We start from the raw sequence: 17,666 nt of genomic DNA on the forward strand, positions 1-17,666 counted from the left end.
AATTCCGAGTAAAACTAGGTACCATTCATTAAAATCAATTAAAATATTACGAAGTTATGAAATTTTTTTAAGAGACAAAATCAAATATTTCTATACGAACTATTCAAACCTCAAAATGAATCCAATTTAAATGATACAATTTTTCTGTGAAATTACATCGAAGTGATTTTGAAAAAAACTTAAGAAAATTCCTAACTTTACTCGGAATGGCACATTCTTTTCGAAGCAATGACTGAAAGAGACTATTTTGTTTTGAAATTTTAGAAAAAATGTTGTAGAAGTGGGAAAAATAATAAAAATTTGTGTTAACTTTAGACTCNAGTGATTTTGAAAAAAACTTAAGAAAATTCCTAACTTTACTCGGAATGGCACATTCTTTTCGAAGCAATGACTGAAAGAGACTATTTTGTTTTGAAATTTTAGAAAAAATGTTGTAGAAGTGGGGAAAAATAATAAAAATTTGTGTTAACTTTAGACTTATTCCAACAACTTTCAACACATTTACAATGTGCTCACAAAACTTATTTATTCTTTAAATAATACAAACATTCTTCCTTCCAAAGACTATAAAACTTAAAATAGGGTAAAAATTAACAGCTGAACATTTTTTAGTGCGGAAAGTCATGTAAAAATGGTTTTTTAAGAATAAGTCGAGAATTTGAGGGTGTTACAAAAATTTTAAATGCAATTCCGTGAATTACTTGACCAGCACTACGACGTGTACTAGGTCACTTAAAAAGTTCACGATCAGTGTAACACCTTGTGATTAAACATAAGTGGCAAACAATATCACTTCTAAATGGGGGGCCTATAGATTTGGCCAATACTATATAATTTGCTTCAAAATAAATTTGTAATGGACTTTATAACATTTACGTAATAAATAAAATAGATCTCAGAATGAACGAAATCAATTTTACTGTACCGGATTTTTCAAAAGGAAAGGTGGCCACCTTATACTTACATATTTAGTGACGAGATGTCTTCTTGCTGATTTCTTTTCATTTTCGTTTTTGTTTTGCTCGTATTAGGTGTTATATTACAATTTCACCTCTAAACATCATCAATTTACGAACACATCAATATCTATGTTGGTAATCACTTTGTCTTAAGTACTTCTTCACAATATGGCAACCCAATTTATACGTTTACACTAGTCTTTGGTTTATTTGCTTAATCATAATTAAGTTTAAGTTTAATGCACGATTTCATTTAATTATTAAGTGTTAAATTGTCTAAGATGTAAATATTTATTTATACATATATATTCATAACAAGTCTATAAACACTTGCCTTCAATTTAGTTATTCAAATATTTTATAAAGTATTATTTATTATTCTAAAACAAATATACATAATTTGGAAAAAAATCAATGGATTTTTATTTATTTCTTTTAATTTTAAATGCTAGTTACCATATGCAATGTGTATGTAGTGTATGGTATTTCGATGTACATATGTACGTATCAGGGATTGAAATTTAAATTTTCAAATTATACTTAATGTGAGGAAAAAGTTTACCTAAAATCAGACGAATGTAACTATAATATTACTACGTACATTTTGTTACACATTTCACATCACGACGATCTCTTTAACAGTACGAAAATCTGCCTTCTCTAATACGTTAAGCTCTGTACAAACCGACCTTTCGAGGCCAAACAAAGGTTTGACAACGCGAATCATTCTCGTGAGTCAACCCCTGTCTAAGTGCAGCTCCAACTTGACGGTAGGGACACGAATTTCGATACGAAACGTTATCATATCGATACATTTGGCATTCGATACCGATATTTTTTACTCGATAGTTTTAGAACATTTTTTGGAATCGAGTACTAGAATCTTAGTTTCGTATCGTACAAAGATAATGTAATTAAAAATTCTTCCCGATATAAATTGGGCTTTAAAAACATAGGCCCCTATTATGAGTTGCATTCGATTTTCGACTGTGGTCGAAAGTGCTGAGCGAACGAATTTTCATTTGGTATTATGGCGTTCATTCGATGAAGAATAGCGCTATTGTGAATTTTGCTCGTTTAGGTTGTTCACAATAGTATATTTTTCACCGCTGAGAAGCTTTGTTTACAAATCGAGCAAACTAAATAGTGTGCTTATACATATTTATGTAAATTTGTTCTAATTAAAATGAAGTAAAAAAGAAAGCAAGTTTATAAAAACGTGGTAAAATGAGTACAACGAGTTCTGGTTCAACGATTCGTCAGAGGATGAGAGCTTAGTAAACTGGCCAGGAGTAGCAAATGTTTAAGAGAGTTTAAGTTTATTAGTCTTTCGAATATATTTTGATATAAAATATATTTAAGAAATTTGTCTACAGATTCATTAAAAAGTTCCGACCATCTAAAGAGGCGTTTGTGAGCCAAATCTATTTAAAATATTTTAAAACTATCAACAGCGCTACGATTTTGTTCTCAGAGATCGTGCCAACAGAGTATTGGGATTTTCTTTCACAAGTAAAACCAGCCTTTCGAGCTTGTGTTTAGTATTCACGATGTTAGAACTGCATGAAATTAATAAAAATTGTTTAAAATTAGTGTCTAGCCGCCAAAATGTAAGAAAACATATACAAAATCATACATTTTTCACAATTTTCTAACACTTCGCTACACCATCGAAAGCAAAATTCTGTTCGACAGAAAATTCGATACTCAACGAAAATTTCGACACGCTTGCATAGCTCATAATACGAATTTCACTTTCGATCTTCGATCTTCGATAGCCAGCGAAGATCGAAAATCGAATGCAGCTCATAATAAGGGCCATAAATTTGTGCTATCGTTAGGATTGCATGTGGCAGGATTTGAATCCGCGGTCTCGGTGTTTTACGTCAGTACCTCAATCTCTACGTGTAAAAATAATAATAGATTGGCGCTTACACAATATGTTAGTGTTCAGCCGAGCTTCTTCTGTTATTTGTCGCGTGCGCTTTGTTGTTGCGTCACAAAGGGGGTTCTTATGAGAAGCTTCGTGGCGGAAATACACTAGGAGGTTTGCGCACTTCTAATCACTACACCACAGCGGCCTACAAGGCGTATTCATACAAGGTGATGTTGTTAGTTCAGCTGATTTCTTCGCCTTACACGTATTTGGTTTTTGCCTTTACTGATTTGATAGCACACCAGTGTTGCCGTTGTGCGACTAAAGGGGAAAGGACTTTGGCCCTTTCAGAGATTTTTTTAGGAAATGTTAACAGAACCATGCTATTAAAAAATATTTCCTCCTAAAAGTACTAAAAAATGCAGCACTTAAACATTTAAAGGAAATGCAACTATTCCCCTAGCAGCAATTAGATTTATGTAAACATACACATACTAGGGTTGCCAACCGTACTATAATATATAGTATTGTACTATTTTTTGGCTCTGCGTACTATATACTGTTGGAAAAAATATAGTATGCAAAAATACTGAAATATCAATATTAAAATAAGTATACTTTAAAACAAAGGGTCAAAAATGGCAATATTTTTAAAAATACTTGGAAAGATTTAAAAAATTTAAAATTATTTCGCTTATGCTCTCTATTCCTGCAGCTTCGGCATCAACAGAAAGAGTTTTTTCTATTAAGATTTTGAAATGGTGAGAAGAGAGAAATAAAGCGAATCACTAATAAAAAATTAACTTTTGATTTATATGAATTTAAATATTGATAGCGATAAAGCATATGATACTTTCAAAGAAATTTTTTTTATAGAGGAAATGCATAAGAAAGAAAAAAATGTACATTTTTACTTTTTCTTTAAAAAAAATACTATATATGGGTGTTTCCATACAGCCGTACGCGACATTCGTACGCTTAGAGAGTAACGTAAATCTATCAAAAATAGAAGTTACAGAAAAAAAAGATTACGGTTATGTTGCAACCAAAGGGTACTATGTTTGAGAAAAAAATAAGCTGCCTCGAAACTTTAGTGTGGAAAATATCCGTTCAAAACCAGGTGATAACGTACGCGACAAAAAAAGAAGTGGTTTTAAGGCACATATACATATATGCGAAAATCTGCGAATCATGAGAGTTTTTCTTTTCTTTAAAAATTCCTAAACTAAGCTAAATAATGTACCTTTACAATCCTTCCATTTTTTGATAGAAATTATCTCTGGTTAGTTTTTATTAAAAAAAAATATAATAACGTACGCGACATAACGTACGCGACAGATTTTTCCCCCATACAATATTTTTACTAGTAACACATACTAAATTAAATATTCAATTCAATATTATTAAAAATTCAGTTCTTCTCTCCACCGTTTCGCGTTTTCAAACCCTTTTTCCGCCATCTGGATACAAAATTTAAAGTTATAAAGCCGTTTGAATTCTTTTGCTTGCATTTTCGGTTTACATTTTCATGGAAACACGCATATATACGAAAGTCTGCGAATCATGGGAGTTTTTCTTTTCTTTGAAAATTCCTAAACTAAGTTAAATAATGTACCTTTACAATCCTTTCATATTTTAAGAGAAATTATCTCTGGGTAGTTTTATATTAAAAAAAAAAAAAACAATAACGTACGCGACAATTTTTCTCGTAAGTAATAAAATGTATTTATTGAGAACTCTTCTCGCCACCGTTTCATTGTTTTACAACTATTCTAAATAATTTAAATGGAAAATTTGCAATTAACATTGGTTTTGATGTATTTGATTGAAATTTTCGTACTTACAATAACGTATGTGACACAACTTAAAGGGTAATACAATTTTTTANAGAAGCTAATCAAAAAATTACCGTTATTCGAGCTCTAACTTCTCCTTTTTCTCATTATTATAGTTTGTTGTTATTGCAAATTTGATTTTAAGATGTAATTGTAATGTTTTAAAATTTCTTAATTTAGTTAATAGGAAAGAGAAAATAGTTCACTTCATTAGAGAAAACTGAGTCGAAGAGACATTCAGTTTTACTCTTCCATTTTTGAGTTTTAAAATTCCAATAAGCTGAAATACTTCTATAATATAAAAATTCGAGTATTTTTCTCTTATTAATTCGTCTTAAAAATCCTTTTCAGTTGTTTTTATTTTTTCAGTCCTGGTTGACATTTTCATGGAAACACCCATATATATTTGAAGTGTACTACATTTTTCCAGATTTTTTGAAAAAGTACTATAAATTTTTTAGAAAATATTGGCAACCCTATGCAACGCTTGTTCCGCTATTTTCTTTTTAAATTCAATAGATTTACCGCCCAATACTTACGGGGAGTTTGTTCTCCGGGAATTGGTTTCTTCCCAGAAAGAAATCCTCCAATGGAAGGAAATTCGAACTCCGAAAAAGCAGGTTGACACTTTTTTGAGAGCTCAACTTTGCCATTTAATATAAAAAAACCCTAGGGAAATTTTTATTCATGATAGGAGGAAAGGTAAAAGAGAGAAAACTTCCAGAGAGTTTCTGTTCAGAATCGGCCTGTTATTCTTTTGCTAGTAAAGAAAAGCAAAAATAATATGGTGAACCTTTTTTTTCGTCAATGACCCCTTTTTCGCGACTTTCTGAAAATTATCAACGGCAACATTGTAGCACACCCATCAAAAGCAAAAACAAAATACGTGTAGACTTTTGGGGCGAATTGACATTTTGACACCTCCTATAAATTCGCCTTAGCGGCCTACGTACTACAACAATATTCAGAGAAATTTTTTTTGATTCTGGTGTCGATATTTGGGATATCAAGTCTTCTTATTGCGATATTAATGGGTACCCGATATTTCTACAGCGATACTTTAACAGGTCTATTCTGCGCTGGTAATAAAAAGTTTGTAACTGGTAATTAAAGTGTCTGTCAATTTTTAAACCCTTTTCGCATTCTGTGTACTCTTGTAACCGGTAAATTTTGTTACCATCTCATAAGCTGGTAACAAAGTATTGCCCCGTGAAATATGCAATGCCAGAATTTGCACAATTCTTCATAGCTGAATTCCTGAATATTTTAACTGCATTACCAACGTTCCTAGAATCGCGGTGACAAGAACTGGTAACATTTTTTGGTAATAAAATTTTCCGGTTACAATATCTTCGGTAACGTGCAGAATAGACCTGTAAATGAGTACCATATCGACACTTTCGGTTCGATATCGTGTCCTTACTTGGCAGCACTCACTGAGTTCTCTTTTGACCATGCTTCTTAGACATTTGTACACGCACTCGTCCTATATAAGCCAGGCTCTCACATTCCATTTGAGAATCTAATTTCACTTATTTTACGAAAAATGCCATTAAATTTAAAGCAGTTCCTCAAGCCTTATGATAGAACCAAAATAATTGCGGATAACTAAGAAAAGTAGACTTTCTTTACTTAAAGTGCGGTTAAACGTGGCAATGAAAGCGCTTTTTCTACGCATTTTGCTGTGAAAATGCGAAAGGGAAAGTCCACTTACACGTGTAAACACACAAAAAGTACTTTTTGCAGATTTGCAGAAATCACTTTCGGTGCAAGTTGTAACTGCAACTGAAATCACGCAAATCGCTTTCGAGAAATTATTTCACCTTGCTCGTGCTGCACGAGCAATTTTGATTGTTGCTGCAAGTGCTGTAAAACCAATCGAGTGTTACCGTGTAACGCGATTTTTGGCGAATTTGTACTAAATTAGAAAAATGTTGCACCAAATATTAAAAAAAATACTTGTAATTAATTTATTCTCCTGATATGAACTATTTAAATTTTAAGCATTCGACAATTTGTAGCAGTTTTGTGTTCATTTTTATTAAATTTTTCAGCTCAGTAATTTTCTTATAAGCATAAAAATGTCTAGTAACAGAGTTGGAAGTGGGCTCGTCTGTATTCACCGTGTAAACATAAAAAAGTAATATCGGAAAGTTTGATTTTCGGAAATGAAAACTGCTTCGAAAGTCACTTTACATGCAAAGTGTAACGCTCCTGCAATCAATTTTGAATATTCTTGAGTTTGACAGACTTTTGAAAAGGACTTGCACTTGCCACGTCTAACATCTACTTTACTTAAAATCCTGCATTGCCGTGCTGCCACTCTGGGAACCACAAAAGCATAACTCTTGCCAACAGGCGCTTGTTTAAGCTATCCCAACAAACATTTAGGTATGAGCTCAACTTGAGGTTAAGTTTCTCAAATCTCCAACGTGCTTTCTCAACAGTACCTCAAGTGGAGGATCATAGCGTTCTCAACAAAAAGGGCATTTTTCTTTGTATGAAAAAAGAACTGTTTCTCAAGTTGAACTCTAATGTAATTTTCCAATTGGTCTCAAACATATCATTGGGCGCGTTTTTAAGACGCAACTGTTTACCTCAACTGTTGCTGAAATGCTGTCAACTGTTGAGTTCAACAGTTACGTCTAGTATGATACGTAAACTGCCAAAACATTTGTAAACAAGCAAAATTAAATAAAACAGCACAAAATANTCAACTGTTGCTGAAATGCTGTCAACTGTTGAGTTCAACAGTTACGTCTAGTATGATACGTAAACTGCCAAAACATTTGTAAACAAGCAAAATTAAATAAAACAGCACAAAATAAAAAAAATATTAAGCCAAAAATATGAATAGCACAGGATTTATAATTTAGTTTTTCTTATTTTATTTTTCATATATGTATTTATACGTGTATTTTATTTTATTAACAGCCAGTTTCGCCAGCAATTTAGATTACATTTTTTTATTTGAATTTTCTATGAAAACTGACGAAAGGGAAACATCATTTTTGACTTCCATATATAAATTATTGGCTTCATGTAGCGAAATAATTTTATGATGGAAAAAATGGCGTAAGGTTGCCAACCGTTGAGCTGAGCGGAACTACTCAACTGTGCGTTTCTGAAACAAGCACTCAACAGTTCAGCAACAGCTACGTCTTAGAAATGCGCCCATTGAAATACTGAAATTGAAACAGTAAAATACCTTATACGTTTTTGATTGAAACGACATACCGATGGCTGAGTGGAAGATCGACCTATCTCGGCAGCCAGTTCGAAAATGCTCTATCTCAAAACACTTTTCAAGAACGCCCTATTTCATAATTCGTTTCAAAAACGCCCTATCTCAGCTGCCGATTCAAAACGCCCTATATCCGCATATTTTCAATACATTTTGAAGTGAGATAGGGCGTTTTTGAACCGAATTTTGAGATAGGGGGTTTTTCAATTAAATTCTGAAATAGGGCGTTCTTGAAAAGTTTTTTGAGATAGAGCGCTTTCGAACTGGCTGCCGAGATAGATCGATCTTCCACTCAGCCATCGATACATACATAGATGAATTTAAAAATTAATTTTCCATTTTATTACTCCTTTTGTAATAGGTAGTTAATAAATATCACAATAATTCACTTCACAGTACACAGTCCGACAGTAATTTAGCCGTTTGGTTCACTTCGCGTTTTATTTTTTCCAAGATTATTTAGGATACTTTGAAGATAATTTACCTTTTGTTGGTAATTTTCCTCTTCNTTTGAACCGAATTTTGAGATAGGGGGTTTTTCAATTAAATTCTGAAATAGTATATGTAGTTAATAAATATCACAATAATTCACTTCACAGTACACAGTCCGACAGTAATTTAGCCGTTTGGTTCACTTCGCGTTTTATTTTTTCCAAGATTATTTAGGATACTTTGAAGATAATTTACCTTTTGTTGGTAATTTTCCTCTTCATATAGCTTTAGTTTTTCACTTGATAATTAAAAATTCGTTTCTATATCACTTTTTACGTATCTGCGCGTCGGTAAGGGATGAGTTGGAGAATGATTTTGGATATCAACTTGAACAGTATGAAGTTTGGAGAAATATTTTTTTGGCGTTTATTGGGACGATGCGATTTGAAGCCCTTGGGTTTACGCTGACTGACTAAGTTGTAAATGTAACGAAAATTCAAATTTGAAATAGTTTCGTCTTAGGTTAAAAAACGTGACCACATGAATAATCCACTCATGGCCCAACAAGAGTTCCTGACGGTATGACGTTTTTGCGCAACTTTCCGTATCCTTCCGAAACTAAGGCTCAATTTCAGAAGAGCTATTTAAGTAGAGATTGCTGATTAACTCCAAAAAATCATTTTCAGATCATATATTTAAACTGCACTTAATGCCAATATTAGCTATTTAAATATGAGATATGCAACCGTGTTTTGTACCAGAAAACAACTTCAAGGAACAAGCAACAGTGTTGCCACTTGTTTGGCATATTTAAATAAAGGTGATCTGAAACTCTACGAAAGTGACTTGGCATTCAAATAACAATCCAAAATTAAACATAAACGGTATTAAATAGAATTGCAAATACGAGTAGTATTTACTACAATATGTACTTCTGGAAAGGGGGTGGGCTAAGAGTGATACGTTTGCCTTCCTATTGGGCAGCATTTTCCGGCGACCTCTGAAGTCCTCAATTTGAATTTTCGACACTAATTTTTAAGGGCTGGGTAAATCACACATGTTTACGAAAAAAAAGTTTTTCCATATTGAACCAAACCTCTATATCCCTGTGTTATTCAGGTTTGGTTCAATATGCAGAAATTTTTTTGTTTGTAAACAAAACATACAAATGTATGTTTTTTTAACATACAAATGTATGTTCATTCAAACAAAACGTCAATTTGATACGAAAAGAAACAATATTACTAGACTTATACATACATACATATGCACGTGCATACATACTACATACATAGGACGTACCTAGTGCACATATATTTTACTTTCAATTTGTTAAAGCCTGTTCACGTTATCGTAATTTATGGCTTATTCGTAATTTAAAAGCAAATCTTACAGAAATCGAGTTATTTTGCCCGGTAAAATCTGTCAATAAATTAAATAGAAATGATAAGATAGTGTTAACTCAATAAAAAATCTTTGTCTTTCCACTGTCGGGGAAATTTATAAAAATAATGCCGGAAGTTACAATTTATTTTTAAATCAAGTACAAACCACACACTCATACGTACACATGCTAATCAAATACATATAGAAATCATGAAAGCAATTATGAACGCCTTTGATTTATGTGAACTAACTTGATCGAAACTAAGTAATTTCTGTGTAATGTGAACATAGTTTTAGTTTACACGTTATTATTTGGATATAATTATAAAACCCGAGGGGTATTCTCGATCTTGAGCGTTGCACGAATTGCACGAAATGCAAAAATACTCTTCCAAATTCGAGAGCGAGAGTACGAGAGCACCCCATTGCAAAGTGGTAGCATGCGAAGAATGATAGAATACAAGATTGCGACAATCGAGCTGAGAGCAACTGGGTGTGACGTCACATTATTATGAGAATGAGAGTGTAAAGAATAATTTTGAAGAAGCGAAGAAGTGGTGCGAAATAGTGATGTAAAACCAGGTAGAATTTTACCTACTCTGTAGCTTCTTAAATTTAAACGTACAAGTACTTTAGGTTCATTTGGAACGTAGCCAAGTATGGTTTCATGTACGTCCCAAAGTAGATATGGCACAGAAGGAAGATGTAATCCACTAACTATCAAAAATGTATGCACATAAAAATACATGTTACCTTTTAGGTATGGGTGTCTACTTTTAGGTACAACTTTTCGGCAAATAGGTACAATATGAAAATTTGATATTCTTCACTAGTGCGAAAACAAAATATTGTAACGTCAGCGAAGGGGTGGATGCTGTCAAATCGACAAAGAGAGGATTGGAGGTCCGCGGAAGGCGCCACCTTTGTTTCGCTGCATCGTGTTAGCATAGGTAGCAAGCATGACTCAATAATTAAAGGCTAGATAATTACACTGGACCACAAATTTTAGTTTGGTTCTTGTTCTCCACACGCCACTATTCAATTTCTACGTGGAATTGCTCGATGATTCCGAAAATCTAGTTAATTTTTTTTCTTTGGATACGTTTCGAGATATTTGAAATTACCGTTATTCAACTTTAAACATAAAGTGGTTCCACGTAATCACGTATATCTTATGAACCCATTTAACAACCTTAAAATGAGATACGTCAAATCAAAGCGTGTTACTCAGGTGTACGTGGCGTATGAGTAACTTTCTTTCCTGCTCATTTTTCATACAAAAAATCTTTGCGTATTTGCATTTGGCCAATCATTATTTCTTTATTTATAAATCGATTTTGTTCATTAGTAACTTGATTTTTTTTGTAAACGACCTATAACCTGTTATTTTAAAATTTTTCTTTTGTTAAAGTTTGTTTTTTTCAGTTTTTCTTTAAAAAATAGAAAAAATGGAATAATTAATTAATTTGTCAGAAACTACAAGTCCTATCGGAAAGTGATGGTTCATGGAGAATTGTATTATTAAATTGCCGTATTTCATATTCATATTGTTAAATTGGTTCGTAAGATATACGTGATTAAGTGGAACAGGGGAAGAGAAAGGGGAAGAATGAAATCCCTTGGTGCGAAAATGTTAGTAGAAAAGTACGCAAAGTAGGCACTTAGTAGTGAAATTCCGTTTGAAAATTTTAATGTATTTTCAGGGAGTGTGGCATTTTAAACTAAATATTAAAACAAATACTAAGATATCTACGTGAATTACGTAATGTATGTACTATTTAACGATATAAAAACTGCAAAAAGGCTCAAAATTAAAATAAAACTACTATGAGCTTTATATAAACGTCGATTTAAAAACATTTTTTTTGTTGTCATCAGTTAAATGTGCTTTATATGCATATACAAATATACATATTGTACAAAAACGTATAATTCTATTTCACATGAAAGCTAAACTTTTTCTAGTAAATTTGCAAAGAAGCAACACGGTGCCACTGCTAAGGGAGTGGTGTGAAAGAAATAACTACCAGTTTATATAACCTTTAATTATTGAATCATGTATCAAATACAATAACAGGATACAGCAAAAAAAAGATGTGAGCGAGATGAGAAAAATGACAGAAAATATGTAGCAATTCCAAAAACAAAACAGCTAGCACTGAATCGCATTTATCTTACTATACTTTTTTGAAAAATATGTGCATGGGTCCAGACGTTGCAAACTTTGCAGCGATAGGAAATGCTGGTTCCCAAATATTTTGTTGTTGTGTGTTTGCAAGTTATGCAATCCGTGCTACGTGCAACGGCTTTGTAAGATTTCGAGAATACCCCTCCTTTTTCACTTTTGGCTTTGTGACTCAAATACAGTGTGTATTTAACACATTCGCATATTTTACAATATTCACAATGTTTTACGTAATACAGTTTTTTCTTAAATTCTTGTTTTTTTTAATTTTACATAAAATACTTAATACAGACTAGATGTCTGAATCTTTTTTAACACCCGAAAGAAAAATCTCTGAAATCTCTGATGTCGACAACATTTGGTTTCAGCAAGTTATCGTGTGATATCACACCTCTGAATTATTTTCTTTGGGGTGTTTACTCGCGTAATTCGGGCATTGCTGGAAAGAGTGATTTGAAATTGATCATCCGAATGGACCACCTGCAGCGCAGTTGCAGCCAATATTTAAATGAAATTATTTGTAAAATGTAAATGTTTAGAGATTCTTCTTTCANGCTGGAAAGAGTGATTTGAAATTGATCATCCGAATGGACCACCTGCAGCGTAGTTGCAGCCAATATTTAAATGAAATTATTTGTAAAATGTAAATGTTTAGAGATTCTTCTTTCGGAAAAAAAAAGATTTCCACATCCAGTTCTTTTTTAAGTATTTTATTTAACATTAAAAAAGGGTCTAGACTCTAGATGGATTACCTTATATAAACCAGTCAAGGTCAAAACCTGATCATTGCGCAGTTTCTCCTTTCTGCTTTGACACCGACGCTAACGATGTAATTCTTTCGCTGTTTTAGCATTGTGACATTAGTGACATTAGCCATAAAATTCAAAGCTTAAACTTTGTGCAAAATTAAATTTTGGTATAGTAACGCGCAAGTTTGAAGTGGCTTAAACTTAACGTCGATTTTTATCATGTTTCACCGTGTTCCGCTGTTCTTTTGCGCTTTTCTCATATAATAAGCGCAGTTCATAAGAAATGGTTTTGGATTTACATTTCGTTTTTTTTTGCAAACTGTCTTCCAAAATAATTTATGTTTATATGGAAAAAAGTACAAAGGACGTCATCAAAAAAGCTATGAAAATCAACGCGACTTTTTATCCACTTAAAATTTGTACTTTAGTACACATAAATTGAACAGGCTACAAAACAACATACCTAAAAAGTTGCGAAACATTCTGAATAACAAGTCATTTTTAAGCAAAAAATACAATCGACTTCAGTGCTCATATACAAATTTAGGAGTTCTGTTAATTTCTTCATGATCGAGTGATCGGAACTAAACCAAATTAGTTTGGAGGTACCCTTGATGTACCACATTTCCGATAAAAAAGAATTATCAAACACGGTTCATGTGGTCCAAAGTTATATGGTGAAATACATAAAAATAAAAAAATATCCCGATAAATTAATAACCTTTCTATTATCCTGTATTTTCGTGAATTTTGCACAAAGTTTTAATTTTTGACTTTAATGGTTTATGTTATAGAATCAGTTACATTTTTTTAAAGGTTAACGAAAAAATTTATCACGTGAAATATTGTGAATATTGTGAACGATTGATACATATGTGCTAAGTTCATGACCATCACTGTACATACTTATGTACCTATGTATACCTGTATGTACACAGGTTCGTGTTATTTTCAGCATATTTACAATATTAAATATCTTTTCACAGCTCATACGTACATATCTACGTACTATATGTATATATATATATATATATTTATATATATATATATGATCGCAATTTCTTGACCTGGGAGTAAAGAAGAGGAAAATAGTTTTTTAGTTAAATCAATTTGGGAGTTTGTACGATTTCAACAATAACTCAAACATTATCTATAAGTTTTGTTTTGCACACGTATATTACTTTAACTGTCTATAGTTATAGTATTTTTGAAAAAAAAAATAAATAAATATGTACAGATGCAAAGAAGAGAAATGCAAACTTTAATCCAAAATATTTTAAATAAAAAGTTTTTGAAATTTTGAAGACTAATTATATACATACGAGTACACAAGGGATCTATGTGTGTAAACATGAAAAAATTTGGTATTCTGTTTTGTATGTTCTTTGTTTCTACATTCATTAAGTTCTACAATCATTAAGTTCTTCTTTTTATTCCTATGCAGTGACAAAATTCGAATCACATTCCTTAATTGTTAATGCCTTTACGAAATTGACAGCATACCTAAATAAAATAAAAGATTTGTTTGGCTTATAAAATTATAAAAAAATACTACAAATGTAACTGATTTTGTGATAAATTCGAGGAGAACTCATTATTGTTTCGGAACAAACCAATGTAAGCGCCACTTGTAGTCATTACTAATGGAAGCTACTAGGCGCTTATACAAAATTCTTTTGTAGGAAAATAGTTAATTGAAATTTGGAAAACCATGTGTTAAAAATATAAATAATGAAAGCGTTTAGGAAATTTTAAGGCATTTTAACAATAAACGTTAGGGAGACAAAAATCTAAATTATAAAAAGAATTCATATAATGTTTGGATAAAATTTTAGGCAAAATTTATATAAGATATTATTTGAAAACACGACAAAACTATCGAAATTTCCTAAATTCAAAATTACTGCAATTATAAAAAGCTTTCGCTTATATAAAATAATGTGCACATCTTCAATGTGAATTTTAAGTTAATTTAATTCACGGTACTACTTTAAGTTGTTGAATTATTTTAAAAGTTTTTCGTAAAATGCAAAATTTAATATTTTGAAAACCTATTCAAAGTTTCAAAAAACGATTATAAAACTTTGAAAATCTATAATGCAGAACAATGCAATAAACCTTACCTATACCAGTACAAACATGGTCACATACTTGCATGCAAATCTTCAGATAAACCCAATTTTACAGGAATAACGATAAAGAGGATTTTCTAGAATCAAATTTTATATTTCAGCAACATTGCTCACAAAATACTAACGCAAATCCCTCAAAATAAAACTATTACTTACCATATACATTTAAACACTATACTTTTAAGTTAATTAACTAAATTATGCTTACTATATAAGTAAATTACAAGAAACCAAAGAACAACAAATATACTACATAAACTAAATTGAAACAGAAAACAAATACAATAAATACAACAACAAAAATTTGACAATTTTTTCTTTATTTTGGCTTTTATATTAAGTTTCGAAATTGTCTTCTTCAAAGGGGCGATCCACACATACCTTTTGCAGCGAGTTCTTTACACCACCCCAGCTACCGTGAAATTGCTGAAAAATTGGTAAACAGCATGTAAGATACATACATACATATGTACATATTAGGCCCTGCTCTAACATTGAATTGTCTATTTGCAACTGGTTTTACCTAATATTGAAGTCAATAGAAGCCAAAATATGGAAACCAAACCAAACAGTAACATATTGAGTAACCGGCAATCATTTATTATTATTATTATTTTTTTTTATTACATGGAGACATCATACAAAATTTAACTCATAATTAAGCATATGAATTTCAGCTGAAGGGTTTAAAGTCTTAAATGGTTCTGGTTAAAAAACTTTTGATGAACTCTTAATGAAAGCCTTATATTCAACACATATTCAACAAGGTAGAAGTAATTCCCTTTTGAACACCGACTATAATGTTAAATGATGAATAACTTTTAACCCTCTGCTAATAGGCATTTTCTATTTTTTCTGTAAAAACTCAGTTACGTCCTGTCAGACACATAGTTTTGAATTGCGTTTTTGATTTTTTGGCCACATTCATATATACATAAACAGAAAAACAGAAACGAAAAGGAAAAAGAACTACCCCGCCAGCAGAGAAACGTAAATTTTGCCGACAGTGCGGTCAAGTACAATTTTCCGTATCCTGAAACGAACAGAAAGCTATTATAATTTTCGTTCATTTAAGTATCCAAGAACGTCCAAAAACTACGCGGGTTTTCCTATCCGCGCATGTATAGAAAGCAGTTAACATTCATTTTTGTATCCGGAAACGTTCGAAAAATATGATGTTGTTTGAAAGCATTAATTGTATTTTAATTGTTCAAGCTGAAAATTTGAAAGCATGGGCAGTGACTGAGCGTGCACATATTTGTTAGCTGCCAGAAGGTTTCTGGTTCGAATTCTGTCAGGCGCTTACTTATTTTTTTAACCATGAAAAAGCGTCTGTGTGAAGATCAGAAAGAAAGCGAAAAATTCAATCAGACAAATTTCGGAAAACATCCAAAAACGTCTCCGTTTCACAACAATTTTCTGTACTTGTCTGAACATACATTTCTGCCTCATATTTTAATGGGAAAACGGGTAATCGGTAAAGGGGAAAAATCCGTATTTCATTATTTTTTTCCCCCTTTTTCGGATCGATTTTCGGAATTTTTGCTGTCTGAGTACGAGCGTTGCGCTAGTGCCACATTTTAGTGCGCCGAGTTGCGAAGTTAGAAGACTTAGGTAAACATCTGCGGTGTTTAATTCTTCCCGCGTCTGTGAAAATCATTTCAACGCGAGTGATTTTATTACTACTTGCCCATTGCAGCCAACTATTTTGAGGCGATAAATAAATAAATAAATAAGAAACTAAACGCGCAAAACACTGGACGAATAAAAACAGTTACTTCTTTGATTTAATTTGGATGTGTATATACATTAGGGTGGTCCAAAAATGCATGTGAAAAAGTAAAGACGGATATTCTACGCTCTCACCACCTAGGATTGTTCTTTAGCAAAAAAAATATGTATACGCCTATTTTTTATCAAAAAATATTTAGAAGTCGCTCAAAGCGGTCATGTGTTTTATATAGAAAAAAAAACAACTTTTCATTGAAATGGTATAGAACTCTTGAAAATCCAAATCTTTCGATCGTAACACTCTATTACTCTTCAGTAGATTCCCAATAATAATACCCAATTGTTTATTCAGCCATTTTTTCATAGTAACTATATTCTATAGCTCCGCCAAAAGCCCAAGAAAATCTTTGCGCCAATGAAAAATCTTTAGTAATTAAAAATGGTTAAATAAACAATTGGGTTATTATTGGAAGTCTCCTGGAGAGAACAAGAATTTTTCGATCGAAAAATATTGATTTTCAAGAATTCTATACCATTTTTTACGAAAAGTTGTTTTTCCCCATATAAAATTACATATAAAACTTTAAGCGCTTTGCGCGACCTCTAAGTATTTTTTGGTTTGAAAATAAAAAATATGGGTATATTTTTTTCGATATAGAACAATCCTAGGGGGGAACGTTAAAATTCTGGTTTTCCTTGTTTTTGACCACCCTAATGTATATGAGAATGCAATTGAATGTACCAAATTTTGAAGTCCTTTTTTATTTATATAAATGCGATTCAAATTATGCAAATTTTTAGCAAAAGTAGCTTTCGTACCCCAAGGGATTAATTTGTTTGTTTACAGTTTTTTGACATTATAGTTATCTACAGGAGAGCTCGAAATGGTTGTTACTTCTACCATGTTAATAAGATGTATGCCTTGCTTATACTCACATATATCAGTCGATATCATTGGAGTCATTACAGACCCCGTGATGCATTTTATATGGCCTATTAACCTAATTACGAGTTATGGCTTCTTCGCCAAACACCACCACAAACATACATGCTCACAACAGGTACGTACACATTAAAGTTGCCATAAGCTCTTTTCAATGCAAACAAAAAGTTGGCGCTTTTTAGGTAAAACCACTC

This window comes from Rhagoletis zephyria, unplaced genomic scaffold (assembly GCF_001687245.7).
Source record: "Rhagoletis zephyria isolate East Lansing unplaced genomic scaffold, Rhagoletis_zephyria_1.1 Rzeph_scaffold_00499, whole genome shotgun sequence".
Lineage (NCBI taxonomy): Eukaryota > Metazoa > Arthropoda > Insecta > Diptera > Tephritidae > Rhagoletis > Rhagoletis zephyria.